Genomic DNA, 26,627 nt, shown 5'->3' with positions numbered 1-26,627 from the left:
GTTGAAAAATCAGCTGGCCATATATGTGTGTGGATCTATTTCTGGACTCTGTATTCTATTCTATTTATCTGTTTGTCTCCATCAGTCGTGCTCTTTTAAAGAGGCGAACTGTACATGATTTCCTCCATCTTGGTCTAAGGAGTCAGAACGAGGGCTACTGCTGGTGCTCATGTATTCCCAGCAACCTTTCAAAAAGGGATAGTAACAGACTGAGAAAAATGGCAAGAGTGTGTATTTCAGTATTTAAAAATGATCACTTACTTTTAAAATAATAATATAAGCCAAGGGGACTCACTCTGTGAAGGCTCATCATTAACCCTTTCACAATTTCCCCGAAGTGCTTCCCCTGGCCTTCAACTGGACCGCGCTCCCTCAGGCTCCTCCGTGGTCGGCCGTCTCCAACCATAGCACGCTTGGCCCGTCACAATCCAGAGTGCCAGTGGGGGAGGGGCAGAGAGAGGGGAAACACAGAAGCAGAAGCAGGCTCCAGGCTCTGAGCTGTCAACTCACAAACCGTGAGATCATGACCTGAGCTTAACTGACCTCATGAGCCACCCAGGTGCCCATTTTTTCAAGTCATTTTTTTTAATGAAAATTTCAAAATACACAAAACCGTGACGGTCTTGACCTTTGTTTCATGACAAATGATCCAGATATAGAAACACTCCCTTCATTTTGCACACATGGTGTAATCTCTAAGTTGGGCATTTGGGTACATTTTGCTTCATTTAAACCCGTTTCCTTTTTTGTTTTCTTAAAATTTCAGGTAGCTGACATATGGTGTAATACTAGTTTTGGACGTACCACACAGTGATCCAACACGTCCACACGTCAACCGTGCTCATCACAACAGGCGCACGCCTTCACTCCCGTCCCCCCACCCCCTCCCCCGTGGTGACCAGCACTGTGTTCTCTATAGTTAAGGGTCTGTTTCTGGGGGGCCTGGGTGGCTCAGTCGGTTAAGCGTCCGACTTTGGCTCAGGTCATGATCTCCTGGTCTGTGAGTTCGAGCCCGCATCGGGCTCTGTGCTGACCGCTCAGAGCCTGGAGCCTGCTTCACATTCTGTGTCTCCCTCTCTCCCTGCCTCTCCCCTGCTCGTGTGCTCTCTCTCTCAAAAATAAACAGAACAAAAGACAGTTTCTTGGATTACCTTTTTTGTTGTTGTTGTTCACTTGTTTTGTTTCTTAAATTCCACATCCGTTTCCTTTTTTAACAGTGAAATTATTTTGTCTGCTTGCCCTGGTTGTGGCCTTGCCGGTAAGGTCGACCTTGCTTTGCTAACTGACTCTGTAGATCGGATTCCATCCCCCGTCGGAGTGTTCCACTGCCACACGCACACCTTCCTGCATCTGTTCCCCGAGAGCATTTACAGTAATCAAGTCACAGTAATCGGAGCCTGTAGCAAGTGCCAAGCCCTGGAAACCCGCAGCACGCACACTCAGCTGGTGTTCCAATAACGTAACGTTTGAATCTGCTACAGAGAGAATGGCACGTCCAGACTGTCCGCTTACAAACGCACTTGGCTGCGAACATTTGTTGTTTCCTGGAACCCCCCCCCCCCCCCCACTGGACTCAGGCCAAGTCCACTACGCGAGCGCGCTTGTTACCCTTGTTTGCTCCGCCGACAACAGCCGAGGCTGACCACACGCGGGAACAAGCGCCCCAGCCGCACGACCGCGCGTCCCGGAAACGCGCCCCGGGCGCGCCGCCGGGGCCCACGTTTCCTGCTCCGGTTCGGGGCCTGCAGTCAGCGGGACCCGTGGCACCAGCGCCTCGGCCCGGCTGCGAACCCGCCGGCGGGAGGGTAAGAGTGTTGCCGGTTCTCCCGATTTCTCCACCCGGGGAAGCGGGAAGCGACGACGGCCTCTGTTCCGCGTCTCCACCTCCCAGCACAGCCCATCTGCTCGCCTTCCCACTGCGCCATCTGGCCTCGCGGGTCCGTGCCCCTGCCCCCACCCCCGCACCCCGCCCGCAGGCCTGAATATTTCTCTGCAAGTGTGCAAATGTGCACTTTACACACACACACTCACTTGTACTTCCGCATCGCCATCTTCTCTTCCGTCCCCAACACACAAAAGCCTGGTTTCACTCTCACCTCCTACACGGGCGGGCCTTTGATGTCAAATCTCTTCTCAGCTGCCCGACTCGACCTCCGCCTGGCATCTGACCCCACCGGCCAGTCCCTCCTTCCCGGCACACCTCGAACTCGGTTTTCTTTTTTTTTATTTTATTTATTTATTATTTTTTTAAATTTTTTTTTCAACGTTTTTTATTTATTTTTGGGACAGAGAGAGACAGAGCATGAACGGGGGAGGGGCAGAGAGAGAGGGAGACACAGAATCGGAAACAGGCTCCAAGCCATCAGCCCAGAGCCTGACGTGGGGCTCGAACTCATGGACCGCGAGATCGTGACCTGGCTGAAGTCGGACGCTTAACCGACTGCGCCACCCAGGCGCCCCTCGAACTCGGTTTTCTGAGCAGCGTTCCATCCAGGTATTTCTTTCTTTTTCTTTTTCTTTTTTTTTTTTTTTTAAGTTTAAGTATTTATTTTCGAGAGAGAGAGAGAGAGAGAGAGAGAGAGAATCACAAGCAGGATCCGCGCTGTCGGCAAAGAGCCCGATGTGGGGCTCGAACCCACAAACTATGAGGTCGTGACCTGAGCCAAAACCAAGCGTCAGACGCCCCTGCAACCAGGTGTTTCGACCTCATGTCGCTCTCTGCCATTTCGTGGGCTTCTTGTTCCGACACCTTCCTCACACCGTCCCAGCCCTCCCGTCGGAGACACTGTTCCTGAGTGAGTTTAGCCAAGTCTGACCCCGAACACCCCGAGCCCAGGTCCTTCTCTGGAGCCTCAGCCTCTCTCCTGATCGACACGCACAAACTTCTGTCTACTGGGTGTTGCCACCTGGAGATTTTCCTTCAGGCCATGCTCCGGGCCCACGTGGCCTCCATACCTGTCCCACCTTCAGAATGTTCTGGGGCCACCTCACTGCATGTCCTCCCCAGTCCGTCCTTAAGTGAGCCACGCTTCTTTGCAACACAAGACCCTCACGTGCTGTCCTTCCTTCCTGACAAAAAGGTTTCCCCTCCCTCTTCATTCTGCAAACTCCTGGTGTTGTGGTTTAAACTGTGTCCCCCAAATGTATATACTGAAGCCCTAACCCGCAACACCCCAGAATGTGACTTCATTTGGAAACAGGGCCAATACGGAGTAATTTCTCAGGATGAGGTCATACGACTGGTATCCTTATAAAAGGGGAAGCTTGGACACAGAACAGCACAGGGAGAATGCCCGTGTAAGGGTGAAGGTGGAGATAGGGTGACGAGTGTACAAGCCAGAAACCCTAAGGACTGCCAGCAAATCACTAGAAGCTGAAGAGAGGGCCCTCATCCCAGACTTACAGTCTCCAGACTGTAAGGCGATAATTCCGCATTGTTTACACCACCCGGTCTGTGGCCCTGATGTGGCGGCCCCTGGAGACCAGCACGCCTAGCCAACATTCAAATCCGAGCTCAAATGTGACCTCCCCCAGGAATCTCTCCCGTCTCCCTGGAATGGACTAGTCCCCCCCTCCTCACTTACACAGTCTCACAGGACTCTGCTTTTCCTGCTCGGCATTTATCGTATTTATGTGTGTGATGAGTCGTCCTGGCATCTTCTGTAACGCAGAGCAGCCTAAAAGATCTAGCGGATTAGCCCTCCCCATCTGTGAAGCACTGATCCCTCTCTGGAATTAGCTTAAGCACCCATTATTTACTGACTGCTTCTTCCTCCACGGACCACGACCCCAGCCTGCAGAACAGCGTCAGGTGCGCGGCTGGTGTCCAAGAATTATCCGTTAAATGAACGGGTGATAAACAGTAAGAGATGTGTGTTCCACTCACTTCTGACTGTGTCTCCAGCGCAAAACGTAACAAAAAGTCGGTCACGAAGAACGAAGTGGACAATTACACAGGCTGAATAAATGAGCCTGTTTAACAATGATGGGCAGTTCCTTATAAGGAAGCTATAATCAGTTAAAAATGGTAGAAGTCTGCAGATTGTAATCTTCTACACACTAAAGGAAATCTCTTTTAGTAATAATACACTATTCATCATTTACTTCTGTTTTCCAGCTGATATTTAATATTAAAGAAGATTTGCCAACAGGGGACCTGGGTGGTTCAGTCGGTTAAGTGCCCGACTTCGGCCCAGGTCACGATCTCGGAGTTCATGACTCAAGCGCTGACAGCTCAGAGCCTGGAGCCTGCTTCGGATTCTGTGTCTCCCTTTCTCTCTCTCTCTCTCTGCCCCTCCCCTGCTTGAGCTCTCTCTCTCTCTCCCTCAAAAATAAACATTAAAAAATTAAAAAAAAAGAGTACTTCTCAACAAAAGAACTCAAAATGCACAGCTCTCAGTTATGACTGATTTCAAAATGATTTAGATTCGCAGGTACAAAACTTCTCAATAGTTTGTTCCTTAAGGTTTCTGCTCTGAAACAGCAAAATAGAAGTTAAGAATTTTTTTTCAAGATTGTCAACAGTGAAAACTGTCTTCCTTTGAATATTACATATTGCTGAGGTAATGCTGGCAACATTAAGAAAAACATTTTTAGGGGAGCCTGGGTGGCTCAGCTGGCTGACTTCGGCTCAGGTCACGATCTCAAGGTTCGTGGGTTCCAGCCCCGCGTCGGGCTCTGCGCTGACAGCTCGGAGCCTAGAGCTGCTTCGGATTCGGTGTCTCCCTCTCTCTCTGCCCCTCCCCCGCCCTGTCTCTCAAGAAAGAAACCGTGTACTCTTGAGAAGACGGTGTGTTCCACACACGTGTGCATACGGTGCACGTCCACGGAGACAATGGCTCCGTCTCGCTCACACGACGTAGCGGCCGGCACATCACGTGTGAGGCTCACCCTAAAGCAGACACTACCGGCGGCCTCCCTCCGCTGCGCACACGTCTCTTCGTAGCGGGTCGCTGCCTGGGGTCGGTCCAGAAAGCTGAGCCTTTACTGGGGATGGTCTCGAATGAAACGACGGGTATGAAAAGCCGGCTTGCTGCTGACCCTCAGGCAGACCAGACCCACTCTGACCCACTTTGCTGACCCTCCCTTCCCACAGCTGTGAGTTCCATAACCGACATTTCAAAGACCAAGCAGCCCGGCCCCCTGGAGAGTCCCTGCGGAAGCAGGAGCAGTGGCTGAAGAAGGGCCAGGGCAGGGTCACTCCTCCCCTACTGTGACCCCTGAGCCCCACTCCCACCTGCTAAGTTAGGAAAATGCTCTGTTTCCATCCTCAGAGACATCATTATTTTGAGCATGAAAACATTAAACACAACAGCAACGTGGTGTTTTTAAGTAGTAAAGCAAAAGGAACCATCCACAAAACGAAAAGGCAGCCTACTGAGTGGGAGAAGATATTTGCAAACCATGCATCTGCTAAGGGCCTAATATTCAAAATATGTAAAGAACGCACACAATTCAACAGAAAAAAAATGTGGTTTTAAAATGGGCAGACAACCCGAATAGCCATGTTTCCACACAGGACACACAGATGGCAACAGACACACGAAAAGATGCTCAACGTCACCCATCATGAGGGAGACGCCAATCAAAGCCACGATGAGATAGATACCACCTCACGCCCGCCAGGATGGCCAAGATCAACAACCCGGGAAACAACAGGTGCTGGCGAGGCTGCGGAGAAAGGGGACCCCCCGTGCACCGTTGGTGGCAATGCACACGGGCGCGGCTGCTCTGGAAAACACTGTGGAGGGTCCTCAGAAAGTTAACAACAGAACTACCCTACGACCCAGCAATCCCACTTCTGGGTACTCATCTGAAGAACATGAAAAGGCTAACTTGAAAAGATATCTGCACCCCCCATGTTCACTGTAGCACAATTTACGACCGCCCACGTGTCCACTGACAGACGACTGGATAGAGATGTGGCGTGTGTGTGTGTGTGTGTGTGTGTGTGTGTGTATACATGTAATATGGAATATTACTCAGCCATAAAAAAGTATGAAACCTTGTGATCTGCAACAACATGGATGGGCTGTGAGGGCGTTATGCTAACTGAAATAAGTCAGACAGAGAAACAGAAACACCGTATGATCTCTCTTATTGTAGAATCTAAGACACCCCAAGCTCAAAGGTACACAGAATAGATTGGTAGGGGCCAGGGGTGGCGGGGTGGGGAGAGGGAGTAGAGGGTAGGAGAAACGTAGTTGTTGTTTTTAATTTAAATAGATTTTAAAAAAAGATTAAAGTTTTTTTAAAAAAAGCAGTGTGATATTTATAAATACTTAGTTCAAGAAACTATCATGCCTGAAACCAGAAAGTACCCGGGCCTGCGGACGTTAAGAGCAAAGGGAGAAGAAAACACTTTGACCAGCTTCTTTTAATCCCAACTGGTTGAGAAGTGTCCAGATGCTGTGTAATCAGAACAACCATTCAGAAGGGTGACAAGCTGGCAGGAAAATAAGGCTTATAATTCAGGTATTCAAACAAGTATTTTAAAAATGTGCCTGTCCTGACAAGCAACGTTTTAACGTGTAGGAGGGTAACACAGACCAGCTCTCGGTTTCCAATTTCCCATTAACTTGACATCAGGGAAAAGAAACTTGGTAACTCCGTATCTCTGAACTGAACCTTCAGCCTCTGTGTTTATTTTTTCCGACTCAAAACCCTTTATTTAAAACACTCCGTGTTTATGCAGCTGTGCACCCAACCCTAAACAGGCCCCTCCCAGAAATATCTGCAAGTCAGATCTGCCGGAGCCCAGAGAATTCCAAGGGACGCATCACATCCAATCATAACTTCCCACAAGAAATCATTCTGAACAACTCATCTCGTGCTTTTAGGGAAACTAGATTAACTCCAAATAATCTCTCTCAAAACTCTTTAAGTAAACATGAGATTTCAAATAACCTGTAGCTATTTTCAACTCCCTTTCGGCAAAGGCCTTTTCTTTCTAGGCTTTTCTAGGTCAACTGATTGGCCCTACGTGCGCAGAGGTCGCCTAGAGTCACGGTGCTTCAAAGAAAACGCAACCTAAGATGGTCTGAAATCAGCTCTGACATCAAAGTACACCGGCTTCCTCCACCTCTGGGCTGCCGGCCGGGCCTGTGCAAGTCCAGCAGCTTCAAAGAGCAGCCTCCCGGCTAGTTAATCCTCCCGGAGGAAGAAAGGCAGGTTTTATTTACCAGGGAGATGCAAACACGGTCTTCTTACAGTCGGTGCAGCTTCCTGTGAACCCCAGCTTTAGTGTGTCGATTTCTTCGACGTGATTCTAAAGCACACGGTAGGTCCGCACACATTCCCTGAACGCGCCGGGGCCTGAATCGTCAGCCAACGAAACAAGTGCTAACGGTCAGCTGTGGCAGCTGTCCCCGCCGCTGGGCTCCCTGTCTCCCGGCAGCCAATACTCAGGGTCCCTGCCCCTGCCCCGTCTGCCATCAGCATCAGGAAACCATGGAGGAGAGACACGGGAGGAGCCTGAGTGTCAGCCCCATCAGCGGGCCGGAGAGGGATCGCCGAGTCTCTGCCCCGTGTCCCCACGGCCGCGATGGCGGGGGCTCCGGGTGCTACATCGCACGCAGCAGCTCTCGCCTGAACATCGCCTCCCAGGTCGCCCTCTGCAGGGTTTTCAAACCTCTTCACTGGGCAGAACATCAGAACATCACGGTACTCTTTATGAAATACCAGGCGGACTCCACATGACGTGGCATAAAACGGGATATATTTAATTCTGCAACATATTAGGAGTAATTTCATTGCAGAAGATATTACCGTGTATATATATATCTTTAACAAAACTCAACCAAGGGCCTATATATCACAACAAAAAACAAGTGTATCAATTTTGTATGATCATTTCAAGGTCTTGCATTAATAATAAAACTTTCATTTGTCTTTCCAGCTAATGTTGACTAACAAAAAGAACAGATACGAATAATTTATAAGAGAAAAACTAGAAACTGAGCAAATTCTATGCATTTAATTGATTTCTCAGTGAACCTGGAATAGGTTCGTCCAGAAGAGTTTACTGGACTCAGCAGATACACACCCAGGCAGCCTGTGGGCTATCAGAGCGCCACGAAGCTTGATTTGAGACCTGTAACAGCCCGGGAGACCGAAACAGAACATGGGGCACCCAGAAGGCACCCCTAGCCGCGCCCCCACCAAGCTCCCTGCCGAGCCTCTCCAGAGAGGCAGACCCAGCCCCTGGCCCTGTGCAGGCCACAAACAGCCACAGCAACTCCCTCCTTAGCCCAGGATGAAGGGAAACCCTGGGTTCCCACAGGCCCCTCCAGGATGCCAGCAAGGTCAGATCTACGTGATGTCGGTCCCCTCTTCATGGGTCATGAGTGTCCAACAGAGTTTTCCAGAGGCTACACGATGAGCCATATTGTGACAGAGGGAGTGGAATGAGTGTAAAAGCAGAGAGAAAAATCCACTGTCTTCTAGTGAACCAGACATTAAAGAGATTTGTAAACAATGTACAATAATGCCACTCTTCTAATTTTTCTTTTGGGAAATACAGTTATTTTTCATGAAATATGTTATTTATGTTAACATGCAATAGTTTTATCTTTTTAATGAATTCATGAATATTTTAAAATTCTGTTTTAATTCCTGCTGTGGTTAACGACTGATGGCTGTAACTCATATAAACAGAAGTTCCTTGAGATCCTCCACCAATTTTAAGAGTGTAAAAGGTGCCACGGAGCGCAAAGTCTGGGCACTCGGGCTCAAAGACCGAGAAAAGCGGGGCCCCAAGCAGGCAGGCTAATCCGTGTACACTCACCTCTAACAACTGCTTTCTTCCGAAGACCCTTAGAACCCTCATGAACCGGGACTAGGTCAACTCCATTTAGTTAATGTAATAAACTAGCCGGTCACCTCAATTCTAGGGTCCCTTGCCCTCTGTTTCGGGGAGGGGAGGGACGCTGTGTCACCACAAACATTTACTTCCAAGTGAAGGGCCCCCAATTCCAGCTACACTACATCAAGGGAATCACAGTCTCTCAGTGTCAGATACCCTGCAAACACCCTAAGGAGAGCTTCATTTAGTTCGAGTGGCAAACCATTAACATCTGCCCTCAGTGTTTTTTCAAAAGAAAGCCATTTCTTCTCTGCTCCATAGCAGTGAAATCTAAACTTTCTTCTTCCACCCTTCATGGGTAAAGTACCCTTGAGCACATACCCTCGATTTACAATATAAATTACAGAAATGTACTTCTATACCAAAAAATTAATTAAGAAAAAACAAATCAGAAAATTTAACAGGATAATGTAAATAATACATTATTCTCTTTCATTTATTGGTAGTTCAAAAACTGTTCCACTAAAACATTTTTTATTTATTATTTATACATGAATATAGTGAGAGCAGTGTTAACATACGTATATATTTTTTAAAACTTCTGGTCCTGGGGCACCTGGCCGGCTCAGTCAGTAGAGCGGGCAATTCTTGCTGTCAGGTCGTGAGTTCAAGCCCCACGTTGGGCGTAGAGCTTACTTAAACAAAACAAAACAAAACAAAACAAAACTCTGGTCCTAATTTTCGTTTATTTAGGTATCCGTGTCAGTGGCTGTCACAATGGGGGTGGGGGTGGGGGGAAGTCTCACAGATAAAATGTAGATCAAATGGAAGAAGGACATCCTTAGCTGCAACACCAAATTATGACACTCGTCTGTCGATTCTACCAATTAGTTGTTGGAGGCTTGTCTTCACGTTGTTAATTTAAAATGTGTTGAGTTCGATAGCTAATAACATCATACAACATGCAGAGTGAAATTAACCACTCCTAACAGGCGCATGTCTAGTAAGTACAAGAACTAGGACCGAAAGCCAGAAAATACAATTTCAAAGTCGTGCAGTAACTCTCATGACTCAACGTGGGACCCACGGCCAACTACATCTGCTGGGAGCTTGGTATAAGCGCAGGTTCCCAGGGGCGCCTGGGTGGCGCAGTCGGTTAAGCGTCCGACTTCAGCCAGGTCACGATCTCGCAGTCCGTGAGTTCGAGCCCCGCGTCAGGCTCTGGGCTGATGGCTCGGAGCCTGGAGCCTGTTTCCGATTCTGTGTCTCCCTCTCTCTCTGCCCCTCCCCCGTTCATGCTCTGTCTCTCTCTGTCCTAAAAATAAATAAAAAATGTTGAAAAAAAAAAAAAAAATTTTAAGCGCAGGTTCCCAGGCCCCCGTCCACATCTACCGACTCTGATTCTGCTTTTTAACTAAATCCCCAGATGATCTGTACACATAATGAAATTGAAAAGCACCCATTAAAAAATCACTTGAATGCCTGGTATCTAAGAACGCTAAACATCGGACTACAGACACTCACTAGAGAATTCAACTTCACTCAAATGGCCTGGTATCTAGACATCCTTAGAAGCCTGGAATGTCTTCTATCTGACAGAGTCTGAGACGCATACTACCTGTGTCTCTAGATTGTTGTTTCTTACCACGATAGCTCACCAGACAAGTGCACACACAGTCTGCACCAGTGAGGCTTTCTAGGGACAAGCTTCCATAAAATGATTTATTACTATCCTAGTCTCTTATATCGCACATCAATGTAGGAAATGGCCATTGTACCTTCTGCAAAACTGCCAAGAACCTCCCTAGAAGGTGAACTACTCAAAGGCACGAACAGCGTCTTCGTTATTCGGCCTCATGAGGAAGCAGTCTGGGGCCTCAGGACACAGCAGCAACACAACTTGCTTGTTAAATGGATACGTGCAAGAACGAGATCAGCTCTCATCTGGGTGCCGTGTGCAGGCATTGTGACGAACACTGCATGTATGTTTTCATATTGTCACAACAACCCTTGGAAGTACAGGCTCAGAGGTGGAAAGGGACCTACCCGACATTACATACCTGGTAAGAGACTGGGTTTAAATTCAGGTCTGACTTCAAAGCCCATAAGCTACACCGTCGGTTCTGAACAAGGTGAGTATCGGAATCATCTGGGGACCCAGATAGTGGAAACAGATTCCCACCTTGGGAACGGATCTTTGTGTACTGCTCTTTTAGAACCGTGACGTTTAACATATTCAATCAGTCAAACCCCAACTGAGTACAAACAGTAACCGTGACCCTAACTGTATCCTAAGTGAGTAACAACCATACTAAAGGAAGTGGGGGAAGGAACGAACCCAAGTAAACTCTGGATGACACTGTTTTGAATAAATGCTGTAAGACTAAAGAAAAAAATAACTACACAAATACTATATGCTACTTAGTATATTCATTTTTATAAGTTTTGTTTTTGTTTTTTGTGTTTTTGTTTTGAGAGGGAGAGAGAAAGCATGCACATGAGCAGGGAAAGGCAGAGAGAGAGAGAAAGGGAGGGAGGGAGGGAGAGGGAGAGAGAGAGAATCCCAAGCAGGCTCTGCACTGTCAACACAGAGCCCGACGCGTGGCTGAAACTCACGAACCGTGAGATCATGACCTGAGCCGAAACCAACGGTCAGAAAGAAGCTTAACCAAACAGAGTCCCCCAGGCGCCCCAGTGAATTTATTTTTCACAGGGGTAAACGGCCATTCCGAAACTACTTGACGTTCAAGGTTTCTCAACACCGGCACTGCTGGCACTGTGGTCCATTTCATTCTTCGTCCTGTCCTGTGCGTGCAGGCGGTCCCCTACTCACTAGACGCCATTAGGCTCCCCCACCTGAGTTGTGAAGACTGAAAATGTCTCTATACATTGCCAAATGGCCCTCTGGGGACAAAACTGCCTCCAGGTAGAGTCACTGCTCTTTGTGTACACACGGTGTGAACAAGTAAAATATATTACAGACAGTGGGAGCCAAGTTTCTCGCTGCCGGAGAAAAGGGTCACAAGTAAGAGAAGGGGGAAGGTTAGGAAGAACCATGTCCTACTGGATCTGAATCAGAGATAAGAACTCACAAACTCACGGTTGTGTGTGTGTAAATATACACAGAGAGAGATACGTGTATCTCAACAGGTACAGAAACAGATGTGTGCACACAGACGTGCTGGCACACGCATGTGTGCTTACTAGCCCTGTGCACGCCAAGGGCCTCCAAGCACTAACACCCCAGCAGCAAGGAGCACGTTCAGCCCCCGACCTTGGTTTCTAACACCATCTTCTGGTAAAAGAAACCCGAGACCCTTGGAACTTGAGAGCCACTGCAGGTAAAACTAAGACGAGCCTGGAGCCTGGAATATCTTGTGATGATTCAAAGCATATACGTGCTAGAAAAAAAAGGAAATGTGGAGGGGCGCCTGGGTGGCTCAGCTGGTTAAGCGCCCGACTTCGGCTCGGGTCACGATCTCACGGTTCGTGAGTTCGAGCCCCACGTCGGGCTCCGAGCTGACGGCTCGGAGCCTGGAGCCTGCTTCCGATTCTGTGTCTCCCTCTCTCTCTGCCCCTCCCCCGTTCATGCTCTGTCTCTCTCTGTCTCAAAAATAAATAAATAAATGTTAAAAAAAATTTTTTTTTAAGGAAATATGGAAAGAAGACAGGAGCTCCCAACGGCCAAGGCTGCAACGACTGCAGCAGGAAAGTGAGCAAGTGACGGTGAGGGACGGAAACCCACAAAACAAATACTCACGGGGACACAGGAATATAAGCAAGTAAGTGAGGGAAAGGGGCAGTTCTTACGGTGGCTTCCCAACTGCTGAGAGTAGACGGAGCAGTAAAAATAGAAAATCAAGCCAATCCCATAGTGACGCTTGTTGCACAGAAGAGTCCCAACCCTGATGAGAAGAGCAGGGTATTTGAAAGCCAAATCACTGATGCTCCTGAATGCAGCAAGGGTTACTATGGTACTTCCGCCTCGAGGTAATTTTTGTTGAGAAACAGGGTATTTGCAAAGATCTCCTCATGAGATGCTGAATAACAAAGGAAAAAATAGTTACTTTACAGAGTAAAATCGCTGTGCAGAAACATTAAGTAATCAAAGTTAATACCATCGGTAACAAGACTTACTGACATCATACACCCCCTGATGTGATGTACTGACACGTGCACAGCTCTCTCCTGTGGCATAAGCTCAATACAGTCATGAGAAAACACCACACGTGCCCAAATTGAGGGACACTGACCAAGAAACTAAAACTCGCTCTTCAAAATTACCAAGGTTGCGGAAGAAAGAAACTGAAGAGCTATGAGCACATGTTGCAAGAGACCAGGAAAGCAAGACCATTCAGTGCAGCGTGGGATCCTAGATCAGATCCTCGGCCACAGAAAGGATATAAATGGGAAAACTGGCAGAATTCAAACAAGGCTTACAGGTCAGTTAATAGTATGGTGATAGTGTTCGTTTCCTTGTTTTAACAGTTGGGCTACAGTCTCATCGGGTTACAGGAAGAAAAGCTAGGTGAAGAGTCAAGGGGAACTCTCTGAGTTCTCTGAAGGTTTAAAATTATTTTGAAATAAAAACTTGGAGAAATAAAGGCCCACACGAAGGAATAAGAATTCCAGGGAATGGAGACCTAGGAAGTTGTTATTTTTAAAAAAAAAAATTTTAATGTTTATTTATTTATTTATTTATTTATTTTTTTTTTTTTTTTTTTTTTTTTTTTATTTTTGGGACAGAGAGAGACAGAGCATGAACGGGGGAGGGGCAGAGAGAGAGGGAGACACAGAATCGGAAACAGGCTCCAGGCTCCGAGCCATCAGCCCAGAGCCTGACGCGGGGCTCGAACTCACAGACCGCGAGATCGTGACCTGGCTGAAGTCGGACGCTTAACCGACTGCGCCACCCAGGCGCCCCTGTTTATTTATTTTTGAGAGAGAGAGCGTGAGCGGGGGAGGAGCAGAGAGAGAGGGAGACACAGAATCGGAAGCAGGATCCAGGCTCCGAGCCGTCAGCACAGAGCCTGACGCGGGGCTCGAACTCACGGACCGCGAGATCATGACCTGAGCCGAAGTCGGACGCTTAACCGACTGAGCCACCCAGGTGCCCCAGAATTGGGCTCGAGTGATTCTGATGCGGTCACCTAACAGGGGTTTAGAAGCCCAAATCAGCAACCAGAATTTAGAGAAAAGGGTACCAGATGAAACACTGATCATTTGCTGAGAGCAGGTCCTCGACGGCAACGCCGAGATGCGGAAGGCAGGACGGGTCCCCGCCTTCACAGAGCTCCACTCTGGAGGCTTCCCCCACGGTCAGAGTCCCCCCTCTCCACACAAAGTGGGACTGCCTCCACGGCTGTGCCATCCACGTACTCTGTGTCTGCCTACTTGTAAGTGAAACCAGCAGACTGCCCAGTCTCCTCGTGTGAACACAGAACCGAAACCCTACAGGGCGCACATTTCCAGAGCCTTGACTGCCTCTCGCAAGCAGATGTACAACTACCCGTGCACAATTAACAGACCTGTGCACACGTACGGCTGAGCAGCCACGGCACGGGACTCTGGTGATCGTCCATCTCTGCGCCACAAACACAGGGTCTTTATTCTGGAAAATGTAACGTTTCTATAAAAAGCTCTGTACATATGTACACCCTTGGTTTCTGCTGCAACTGTATTTAAGTCTTTTAAATTATTTTCTTATCATAAATGTTTATGCTTCGAACGACCAGGTCGGAGGGTAGGAATGTACTTAAGGTACGTTTACAAGTGTACTTTTAGAATTACACGATCAAGCTGTGCTCTGCACCCCTCAACCTGACGAGTACCGGGCCTTATCTTCTTCAGAAAACATGAAATTACTCTCCTGTCCTATTTTAACGTGCCTTTCTTTAGTTCATGGTACTATCCCGCAAGTCTTTTTGCTATACGGATACACAGACCTTTCCTAAAGGCTGGTCCAATCATAATCTTACTGAAGTCTTTACATGTGACAGACCTCAACATTCTTTCTGAAAAAGTCTTGTGAAAAGTGTATCCTTTTTCTCTTCTCTAATCACATTTTTAACTTCTCCCCATGTATTAACTTCTGAATATTTACAGATACCCTATGCTGGCGTCTAACACGTTCTCAGTTGTGGCATCGTTTGCGGCAGGTGTGACCTCTCACAGGAAGATAAGTTTATATGATTCCACAAAATGTCTTCTCTGTTCTCAAATTCCACGCAAAACCAAATCAGACAAGTAGGAAACGGCCTAAAAGTGAAATATTTAGGAAGTTTTAAAACTAGAAGAAAGGAAACATACAGAGAATATTCTTCTCCATTCACAAAGTTCCAAAGAGAAGACTTTAGTCCCGTTACATTAACCTGCAAATCTGCAGTATTTCTTCTTGCCTCTCTGGACAAAGATACTTTTAAATGTAATGCAGGCAAGACAAAACCCCACGAAACTCAAATCTGCTCCTTCTGCCTCTGTTGCAGGGTTCTTCCAAATTCCTGCCGTTCCCAGGATACGACACTACAGAGAGAAAAAGCTCCTTTGTGGTGCAGGTGACTGGAATAGCCATCTAGCAGTAAAGGAAAATTCACACGCCTGCAAGGAGGAATTAAATTTAGAGGCTAAATCGTGAAAGATGAGGAAAATAACGTTATAATATTTATTTGCAATCTTATGTGATTTGCAATGTACAAGTTTTTTATCTCACAACATGAACACATACGGTAAAGAGATCATAATGGAAAACATTAAGAAACCCTGAAACTTCTCCACATCAGTCTCAGAAAGAAATCAGACAGGTTCCTTGTATGTTCACATAGCAAAGCTCCTTTAAAGATTTGCCAAGATTCTAATTCTATAGAAAAGAATGTATTTGCTGTTTTTCTAAATGCTAATTGTTAAAGTCCTCACCTCAAAATTTCTTTTTTCTTCTTTTAAGATTTTATTTTTAAGCAATCTCTATACACAGTGTGGCGCCTGAACTCACAACCCCGCGATCAAGAGTCCCATGCTCTGCTGACAGGGCCAGCCAAGCACCTGTCAAAATTTCCTTTTTAACTGCCTTCTTTTTTTTTTTCTCATTTTTTTTAATGTTTATTTTATTTTTGAGAGACAGAGACAGCACGTGAGTGGGGGAGGGGCAGAGAGAGAAGGAGACACGGAATCCAAAGCAGGCTCCAGGCTCCAAGCTGTCAGCACAGAGCCCGACGTGGGGCTCGAACCCACGAACCGAGTTAACTGCCTTCTTAAATGTTTTAATTTGTCCAAACATTCTCATTCCATGTGCACATGTTGAATACACAAACACACATAAGCATTTATGAAGGTGCTCACTCAAAAATCTCTTCCAGGGGCACCTGGGTGGCTCAGTCAGTTAAGAGTCTGACTTCGGCTCAGGTCATGATCTCACACCCTGTGAGTTCGAGCCCCGCGTCGGGCTCTGTGCTGACAGCTCAGAGCCTGGAGCCTGTTTCAGATTCTGTGTCTCCTTCTCTCTGACCCTCCCCCATTCATGCTCTGTCTCTCTCTGTCTCAAAAACAAACGTTAAAAAAAAAATTTTAGGAAAAGGAAAAAACAAGTTTTTAAAAAGAACATTTAATTAAAGGTTTTGCTTTCAAAAGTAAGTAAACTTATAAGAAGTGTAACGTTGTATTTCCACATGACTGTGGAGTCTACAAAAACGCTTTATCCGTAACGTGCTGTAGCGCTCATTATAAACCCCACCTCTCCTCTGGGGTTTCTGTGCTGAGAAGATCGGGGCACACCATATAGCCAGCTCCTGCCCGAGACCTTCCTGTAACACCCACTGTGCCTCCTTGTGAAGCCACATGTCCATAAGTGTAACGGAAGCCCAGTGCACCTTGGACCAACCAAAGCATTAAATTTAAAGACTCCTGATTAGAAATGAATAAAAAGCATTAGCCAAAAAATATGAAGTTAAAAAAAATTAATACAAATTTATTTACTCAAAACTAAATTACATTCAGATCACAGCACTCTGATGCTGCTTCAACCTTCACCTAGGCTAGCTTTAAGACTGCAACACCCCTGGGGCGCCTGGGTGGCTCAGCTGGATGAGTGTCCGACTTCGGCTCAGGTCACGATCTCACAGTTGAAGAGTTCAAGCCCTGCGTCGGGCTCTGTGCTGACAGCCTGGAGCCGGCTTCAGTTTCTGTGTCTTCCTCTCGATCTGCCCCTCCCCCACTCATGCTCTGTCTCTGTCTCAAAAATAAATATAGGGGCGCCTGGGTGGCGCAGTCGGTTAAGCGTCCGACTTCAGCCAGGTCACGATCTCGCAGTCCGTGAGTTCGAGCCCCGCGTCAGGCTCTGGGCTGATGGCTCGGAGCCTGGAGCCTGTTTCCGATTCTGTGTCTCCCTCTCTCTCTGCCCCTCCCCCGTTCATGCTCTGTCTCTCTCTGTCCCAAAAATAAATAAAAAAAAACGTTGAAAAAAAAAAAAATTAAAAAAAAAAATAAATATAAACGTTAAAAAAAAAAGACAAAGAGATATTTTTATCTATATCTATATAAAGGTGTGTGGGGTGACAAGGTGGGGTGACCTTTCCAGAGGACAACACGGTGGGGTTTATTAATATCTTTATTACACCTTCAAAAATACCTTCTAACCCAGAAGTCCCATTGCCACAGTTTACCCTGTGACTCGCCTAAAGTTCATAAAAATAACAGAAACAAGTACCGTCTGTGGATTCAAGGAGGAGGAGGAAGAGAAGGAGAAAACAGAAACAAATTCTCCATCAACAGGGAACCAGTTATATAAAGGTCCATTCCCATAACAGAATTTTATGGTAAACGTTTATTTAAAAATGTTGCTCTTTGTACTTCTCTGGTTGTTCTTTTGTCTTTTTTTTAACTTACACTTGAAGTCCTTGGTTCTTTCCTTTCCCCCTGGTTTTCAGACTGAGTTGGTTCCTTAGCACCCTTTAAATGGGACCGATGAGGAATGAGATTTACTTCTTTTAATAACCAGTGTCTGAAGCCCAGGCCCCCACCTTCTCTCCTTCCGCTCTATTTCTGGCCGCCCCTTCGTTGCTGGAAGAGACCCCTGAAATGCCTCGGAAACCAAGGGGAGCAGGTCCACCGCACCAACAAAGTCATTTACTGATCACCCACCACTGGACGCACGGCGTGGAGCTTTGGGCAGACTAGTAAACCCTCAGCAGGTGTCTGTTTAACTCATTAATGTGTGGAAAACACTTAAAACATTAATGTATTAAACGTTTCGTCTGGCGGTGAGAACAGGTGGGCCTATCAGTGGTTATTTTGCCAACGGTGGTTATACCTAAAGGAATCCATTCAAAATACTGTTAAGCTCCTTGTTATTTTTTACTATCCATTTTAGGCTTTAACTTCGTGTCTGCAGAACAGCGTAAACTGAAGAATCTATGCAGCAAAGCATTCTGACTGTGTTTAGAGATGGTGACCTTCACAGCTACTGGCAAAAAGCACTAACAGAGGACCAGAACTCTTTTCCGATCACATGGATGATGAGAAAGACTACCCACTGGTTTGTGGATGCAGCTTCTGCCTCTCAATTCTCGTCTCGTTTGAAGCAATGACCTAAACGGACTCTTCTGGGCCACCCAGCTACCAATTTGTAGGACTTCCTAACAACGTCCCATGTTTACAGCTGCTTCCGAGCCGTCGTCCTCCAAGAGCTTCTTCTGCTCACCCTGATGTTAAGGGACTCCGGCCTACCAGTGTCCTCCACTGACCGCCCTCCTCACACCCCAAGTCACCCAGCGGAGCGTTCAGAGAGCTGCAGACCCGGCCGTGCCCGGTCTTCAGTCCTGTTGGGCACCGGCCCTTCCCCTGGGACTTCCACTCCACCCCCGGCCTCCTCGGCCTCCTCTCGGGAACTCCTACTGGCCTCGCGCCCTCCTGCGGCACTTCCGGGCTGTTCCTTCGGGCTGGACCCCTCTACCCCGTCTTCTGCACTGGGCTCCTGCTTTTTCTTCAAAGCCCAGCCCTCAGGCATGTCTCAGGGAAGCAGGGAATCACAGTGCCTTGCACTTGTCCTTAAGACACAGATTACAGGTGTCACTTACACGTGCCTGACTGACAGCTGACCCTCTGTCTCCGCCACTAGACTCTAAAGTTATGTGAGGGCACGGACAATGTCCGCTGTTGCTCAGACAGTATTTATTCCCAGCTCTTGGAACTTCTGCACCAACAGTTATAAAAGGCACTTTAGGTAAGCTCTTAATTCCTAACAAAGTATCATAGAGATATTATTACCCCTATTTAATTTTTTTTAGGGTTTACGTATTTATTTTGAGGGGGGAGGGGGGGGGGAGGGGCGGGGGCGGGGAGCGACAGGGAGACAGAATTCCAAGCAGGCTCTGTGCTGTCAGCACAGAGTCCGACCTGGGGCTCAAAGTCATGAACCGTGAGATCATGACCTGGGCCAAAACCAACAGTGAGAGGCTTAAGCGACGGAGTCACCGAGGCGCCCCGTCCCTATTTTACAGACGAGGTCACGAGCTCGGAGAGGTAAAGCCACCAGCACAGAGAGGAAAAACCAGTGTCTCTGCCTCCAGAGGCCACACTCTCTCTCCCTCTCCTGCTTTTACAGGATCTCCACATACTTACCTCATTTGTGTGCATGGGAAACGTTTCAAACCAAGGAGAGAGACGGACTAACACGGCGAGTGGCCCTGCCCTCACCTCCCAGCTTTATGAAAATGTCTGAATGTTGTCTTCCTGCCCGTTTTTCTTCATGAACTATTACAGGCAGTGGGTTCCCCTGCGGAACAGAACAGACTGGGACCCCATTCCCTTTCTTCGCTCCGAAGAGGTGACCGCTCTCCTGAACCAGGGTTTTCATTCCCAAGCACGTCTTATGCCAGGCCACCACGTGCGTCCATACACAACAGGTGAGCTGTTCTGCGCTCCCTCAGACCTTCTGTAAGTGCCATCCCATCACGTCCGCCGGTCCGAAACGTCCGCTCACCGTGCTGCTTCTGAGACCTAGCTCACACACAGCTCTGCTGGACAGTTAGGAGTTTTGGTGTTTTACAACTACGACCGCGCCCTAATGGACTTCCTTGCGTCTGTCTCCTCAACACGCAGAGACGATTCTCCAGCGTACAGCTGACCTTGAACGACACGGGTCTGAACTGCACGGGTCCGCTCATACACAGGTGCCTTCCGGGGCAGAACCGTGAGGATATTTCCTGTTCCTTACGATTTTTTCAGTCATAGTTTCTTCTCTCTAGCTTACTTTATTGTAAGAGTATAGTATACAACACATATATAAAATATGTGTTAATTGACAAGTTACTGGTAAGGCTTCCAGTCAACTATTAGTAGTTAAGTTTTTTGTTGTCACAAGTTATACACAAACTTCCGACTGTGTGGGAAGTCGGCGCCCCCAACTCTTGCACTACTAAGAAGTGAGATCGCCGGCAAGAAGGGTCCGTGGGCAAAACTGCTCACCAACGTGCGGGAACCTGCTTGACTTTGACTCTATTAAAGATGAAACATCTAGGGGTGCCTGGGTGGCTCAGTCAGTTAAGCGTCCGACTTCGGCTCAGGTCACGATCTCGCGGTCCGTGAGTTCGAGCCCCACGTCGGGCTCTGTGCTGACTGCTCAGAGCCTGGAGCCCGTTTCAGATTCTGTGTCTCCCTCTCTCTCTGACCTTTCCCCGTTCATGCTCTGTCTCTCTCTGTCTCAAAAATAAATAAATGTTAAAAAAAAAAAAAAGATGAAACATCTACATCACATTATCTACTCCACTCCTGCCCCATCATCACCGATCGACCTCCCCACAGACACGGAGCAAGTGATAAAGGTTTATGAAATAAAGCAAGTATCTAAACCAGGAAATTCATTAAACGTTTGTTCTGTTTCAGACACTATCCTAAGAATTTTAAGTAAAAAATACCTTTTCATTCTCACGACAACCTAAGAGGTCATTATCCCCTTCTGCCCTCTGACAGACCACGTCAGACGGACAGGTGACTTTCCTTTTCAGAATTCTCCTGGCTATGTTCACATATTTTTTTTCTTCCAGGCAACTTCAGCATCATGAACGTATCTTAAAATGCAACATCAAGAGCCCTTCATTTTAATTCACAATAACAAGCATCTAACAACTGTTTTCTGACGCTATTTCCTGCTTAAATAGTCTTTGGCCCTTTAAGAAGCCACACGAAACTCATACTGTTTTTAGGCTCCACGGATATGGAGGGGGTGGGGGCGTCAAAAGAGACTTAGAGTGACGTATATTCTATATTTTAATATTTTCAACACAGAGACAAAAAAAAAAAAAACCAGACATCTACACAGACACCCTTAGTTGGAGATCATGCAAAAAAGGTAAATTTAAGGCCCTCCATGAGTACAAGGCCCAAAGCTAAATAAATCCCCCAGCAGCCCACCCCATAAAAAGCCCAGGATTCTCTCCCCCCCTTTCTATTTCCACCGCACCCTCCGCAAAACCAGGAAACCACAGTGATGGTTTTGATGGTCGAGCCCTCACTCAGAGCTGTGTTCACCGCGGGCAGCAGCGGGATGAAGGGCTCTTGTAACAACTTCATCTGAAAAGCTACTGTGTGAATTTAGTTACTTGCATCTCAAAAGGTACAAAGACCAAGGAGAAGATGAGACCTCTGTGTTTTTCTCTGTATTTGTTCCACCCTGTGTAATTTATTTGGTTCTTTTATAGCCAAAATCAACTAACCCTTAAAGTTATGAGCTTCTAGATCAGCCGGTCACAGTTTCCACAGGCTTTACTAGCTCCTTGGAGAGAAAGAACCCCTGTTGACATGCTTGCTTGAATCAGGTCTTGGTTACACTCTCGTGGTCTTCTAAGATACTAATTTTGTGCTACTTTAATGAAAAAATGAAAGTCTGCCACAAGACCAACCGATGATAGCACACAGACCTTAGCCAAGAAAAGCATTAGTATTTTGTTTTCTCTGTCCCAAATACACTCAAATTGTTCCTGGTATTTTTCTCGGGAGTTTTAAAATTGACTAGTTTTTAAGTTTTATGTCAATAATGGCTTTGTTAGTACTACATAAAACCTATGACTAACAAACGTCCAGAAAATATTTACATTCAAAAATATTTTTCTTTTATTAGTAACTGTGATTTAAAACAAACATCTTAGGACCTGAGGCGTCCCTGGTGTTGGAAAATTACAAGGGTATCTGCACTTAGATGGGTTGTTGAAGACTCAGGGTCTTAGAATTTAAGGACATCTGCAAAATGCAAACAGTTTATTTTGTTCTCTTTCTAAATAAAAATTGCAATTCCATCATGCAATTCGTTTCTTGACAAAAGGAAGGTTTGAGTCTTAATTGAATCATGGGTGTTAGAATTTATTAGCCTTGGTTTCACATGGAAACAATATTCATCTTTCATTAGTAAATATACTATAGTAATCAGCTTATTGCTAAATACAACAGATTATGAAGTAAAATAAGACGAAAATGCTTAGAATCAAGAATATAAGCATTTGGAAACTTTGATCGTAGGGGAAAGCACATCTGAAAATTATCCTCACGATGTTCCTTTCTGAATATGCTGTTACTGAAGAATTTTAGTGCATTAGAAACCATCCAAGTTAGCCAGTCAGGAGTCAGGTAATCTGGGTATTTCTTCGATGGGAAAGTGCACTAGCTGACTTCGATTAAAAAAAAAAAAAAAAAAAAAAAAAAAAAAAACCAAAAACCCACTACCAACAACTTTGCTCCAGCAGCTCATACGCTAAACTTGGGATTCCATGGCCCCTGCATACAGACGGCATACAAATTCATGAAGCATCCCGTATTTTAAAGCATCATAAATACACCAATGCTATCGGCTGATTTTAATTTGTATTTGTTAGGTATTGTGAATAGCAAAAGTAATAGATGCTTCTCGTAATGAAGTAAGCAACATAACCATAAACAAAGAAACAGTTAACAATGTTTCCAAATCCCACTCCCCGAGACAATCGGTGCTCACAGCCTGACTACCCCTCCGGGCTCGTTCACATCACCTACAGAAACATCTCACACACAGCCCACGCGTACGTGTTCTATGTGTGCCTGTAAGCCCACATTCCTCATACGTAGAGACGTGTTCCATGTAACGTATAATACACATAAGCAGGGTCCTCTCTCATTTTTGAGAACGTGACACATACTGCTCTGCACCGCACATACTCACTGCCGTCCCGGTGATGCCTTTCGTCCGCAGACGCAGAGCTCACGCCATCTCTCTCAGGCCCGCGGAACTGCTTGGTGTGGACGCAGCCTCCTTTATGCCCCGCACTTTTCACTCGCCCTTCTCTTGATGGGTACGTCCCCCTCCTCAAGTGTCCGCCAACCCCCAACCCTTTCCCCGTAGGCTCCCTCTCATCAACCCTCTGCGACAGACACACACCGTGAGCATGAGCAGGGAGAGAAAAGCTGCTTTGCTAAACCACTTTAACGTGTACGGCTGCCCCTCAACGTCTCCTATTCTGACACATCCAATGCACCGCCCAGGTAAGCTGCACGTCAAGACACTAGCTTAGGTCACCTGGTAGTTAGAGGTCTAGGGTTTACAAGAAAGGCACACGGGACAGGGAAACACAGCACCCAGGCTCTAGGTGCAGTTCTGACGTGAAGCACCTAAGGACCCTGAGAAGTGACATCACTACTTGGATGGGTTTCCTCCTCTAAATAAGGAACTGCTTGAGCTGGACAATGTCTAGTCTGTTCACACTGAATCAACGATTCTATATTGCTCAATGAATGCAGACTTTATGACAGTCCAGAGAGGATAACTTACTAAAAGAACTTTTGAATAACTTCCACAAAAGGGTTTACTAACAAATTAAACAGTGCAAAAATATTGAAAGAAAAAATATTTTAACCACTCAAGAAAGCAAAATGTTTAAGTACTTCCATAACATCATTATAATTACCTATTTATAAATAATATGCTAATCACAACTATAATGGTCATTTTATGGAAGCAGTGTAACTAAAAATCGCATAGCATACATATTTGGCTCAGTTCCAATTACTACAGATCTTGAAAATAATAAAATGAATGTTTTAAAAAGTGTAGTAAGTGGCTGAGCCTGGGTGGCTCAGTTGGTTAAGCATCCAACTCTTGATTTCAGCTCAGGTCATGATCTCATGGTTCGTGAGTTCGGTCCCCACATCAGGCTCTGCACTGACAAGTGTGGAGCCTGCTTGGGATTCTCTCTTTCCCTCTCTCTCTGCCCCGCCCCCTCTCAAAATAAAGAAACTTTGTTTTAAAAGTATATCTCACCGTGGTTTTGATTGGTATTTCCTTGATGATGAGTGATGTTGGGCATCTTTTCATGTGTCAGAATGGCTAAAATTAACAACTCAGGCAACACTAGATATTGGCGAGGATGCGGAGAAAGGGGAACCCTCGTGCGCTGCTGGTGGGAATGCAAACTGGTGCAGCCACTCTGGAAAACAGTGTGGAGGTTCCTCAGGAAATTAAAAATAGAACTACCCTACAACCCAGAAATTGCACTACTAGGTATTCATCCAGAGCATACAAAAATGCTAATTTGAAGGGCCACATGCACCCCAATGTTTATAGCAGCATTAGCGCCATAGCCAAATTATGGAAGGAGCCCAAATGTCCATCAACTAATGAATGGATAAACATGTGGGGTGTGTGTGTGTGTGTGTGTGTGTGTGTGTGTGTGTGTGTGTGTGTAAAGGAATACTACTTGGCGATGAAAAAGAATGAAATTTTGTTATTTGCAACAATGTGGATGGAACTAGAGTATATGATGCTTAAGTGAAATAAGTTGGAGAAAGACAAATACATGATTTCACTCGTGTGGAATTTGAGAAACACAACAGATGGACACAGGGGAAGGGAAAGTAAAATAAGATGAAAACAGAAAAGGAGGCAAACCATGAGACTTAAACACAGAGAACAAACTGAGGGTTGCCACAAGGGAGGTGGGTGGGGGATGGGCTGCATGGGGGATGGGCACCAAGGGGGGCATGTGTTGGGACCAGCACTGGTGTCATCTAAGTGATGAACCACTGGGTTCTACTCCTGAAACCAACACTACACTGTATGTTCACTAACTAGAACTTACATTTAAAAAAAAAGTGTACTAACTGTTGAAAGGCTATGGAGAAACGTGGCCCCATTTCCACCTCAGCCATTCCATTTCTAGATTAAGGTTCTGAATTTATAAAAAGGAACCCCAAAGCTTTAGGGTCACTCATTTATTAAACGATCTTTATCAAACGTGAACAGTGTGCCAGGTGGGCCCTGTGCTGTCCCTAGGTTACAGATGCAGGAGTGACGCCCTGAGGCCCAGGCTCCCCGCCCCCCCCCCCCCAACCCAGTGCCGGGACAGGCAGCCGCCCCCACCGCCACCACCCTGTGCCCACACTGCCTCGGCCTACAGTTCTGCACCCCAGATGGTTTTCTGATTCAAACCGGCCTGCCCCATAATCGGACTTAATTAAGTTACATTTTAATATATTTGTTAAAAGATTCATGTGTCATTTTCACGAACACCCTGCTGCGTTCGCAAGACAGAAAAGGATACTAGTGTTTAGGGAACCCGCAGAAGCAGGGCCCTGCGGCTGGTCTACAGGGGAGGTGACAAGGAGTTAGTTCCTTCCCAGCCACAAGTCACCGTGCAGTCCCGAGTGATGTGAACATGTACCTGCATTTTAATCTGCTTGATCTCGGGCTCCAAAACACGCACAACAGAAGGAAATACAGAACGAACCCCAAATACGTGCAGGGACCCCACACCTCGGGGGCCACACAACCCTATGAAAGAAAGGGGTTAAGACAAAAGCCACCACCGCTAGGATGGAAGCGCGTCTGCAGAGAGTGAGGGGAGAACACGGCCCAGTGTTCCACCCTGCAAGCTGCCAACCTGGACCAAGACCGCACTGGCCCCTCTGCTCAGCCCTCCCCCCAGTCCTCCGCCCCTCTGCTCAATCCTCCCTCCAGTCCTCCCCCTCTCTGTTCAGTCCTCCCCACCTCGGCTTAGTCCTCCCCCCTACCCCCGTCCTCTGCCTCTCTGCTCGGTCCTCCCTCCAGTCCTCACCCCCTCTGGTCAATCTTCCCCCTCAGTCCTCCACCCCTCTGCTCATCCCTCCCTCCAGTCTTCTGTCCCTCTGCTCATCCCCTCTCATCCTCCCCACCTCTGTTTAGTCCTCCCTCAAGTCCTCTGCCCCTCTGCTCAGTCCTCCCTCTAGTCCTCCCCCCCATACAGTCCTCCCTGTCAGTCCTCCGCCCCTGTTCCATCCTCCCTCCAGTCCTCAGCCCCTCTGCTCTGTCCTCCCTCTAGTCCTCCACCCCTCTTGTCAGTCCTCCCTCCAGTCCTCCCCTGCTCTGGTCAATCTTCCCCCCCAGTCCTCCACCCCTCTGCTCATCCCTCCCTCCAGTCTTCTGTCCCTCTGCTCATCCCCTCCCACCCTCCCCACCTCTGTTTAGTTCTCCCTCCAGTCCTCAGCCCCTCTGCTCAGCCATCCCTCCAGTCCTCAGCCCCTCTGCTTGGTCCTCCCTCCAGTCCTCACCCCCTCTGGTCAATCTTCCCCCTCAGTCCTCCACCCCTCTGCTCATCCCTCCCTCCAGTCTTCTGTCCCTCTGCTCATCCCCTCTCATCCTCCCCACCTGTTTAGTCCTCCCTCAAGTCCTCTGCCCCTCTGCTCAGTCCTCCCTCTAGTCCTCCCCCCCATACAGTCCTCCCTGTCAGTCCTCCGCCCCTGTTCCATCCTCCCTCCAGTCCTCAGCCCCTCTGCTCTGTCCTCCCTCTAGTCCTCCACCCCTCTTGTCAGTCCTCCCTCCAGTCCTCCCCTGCTC

General features: G+C 47.2%; 1 protein-coding gene across 7 annotated transcripts in view; it reads right to left on the bottom strand.

Moving 5' to 3' along the window:
• DISP1 (dispatched RND transporter family member 1) overlaps positions 1-26,627 on the bottom strand; it is a 192,051-nt gene that overhangs the window by 91,143 nt on the left and 74,281 nt on the right. Inside the window, exon 1 of one of the 7 annotated variants that reach the window (XM_058701247.1) lies at positions 2,097-2,218. The exons of the other annotated variants lie outside the window; for them this stretch is intronic. The gene's annotated coding sequence lies outside the window, so the exon portion shown is untranslated. Of the gene's footprint in view, positions 1-2,096; positions 2,219-26,627 lie in introns of those variants that run through there. 7 annotated transcript variants of the gene reach the window in all.

The sequence above is a fragment of the Neofelis nebulosa genome, chromosome 15 (assembly GCF_028018385.1).
Source record: "Neofelis nebulosa isolate mNeoNeb1 chromosome 15, mNeoNeb1.pri, whole genome shotgun sequence".
Classification (NCBI taxonomy): Eukaryota; Metazoa; Chordata; class Mammalia; order Carnivora; family Felidae; genus Neofelis; species Neofelis nebulosa.
The sequence above is the reverse complement of the archived record's forward strand: the minus strand, read 5'-3'. Positions and strand labels throughout refer to the sequence as shown.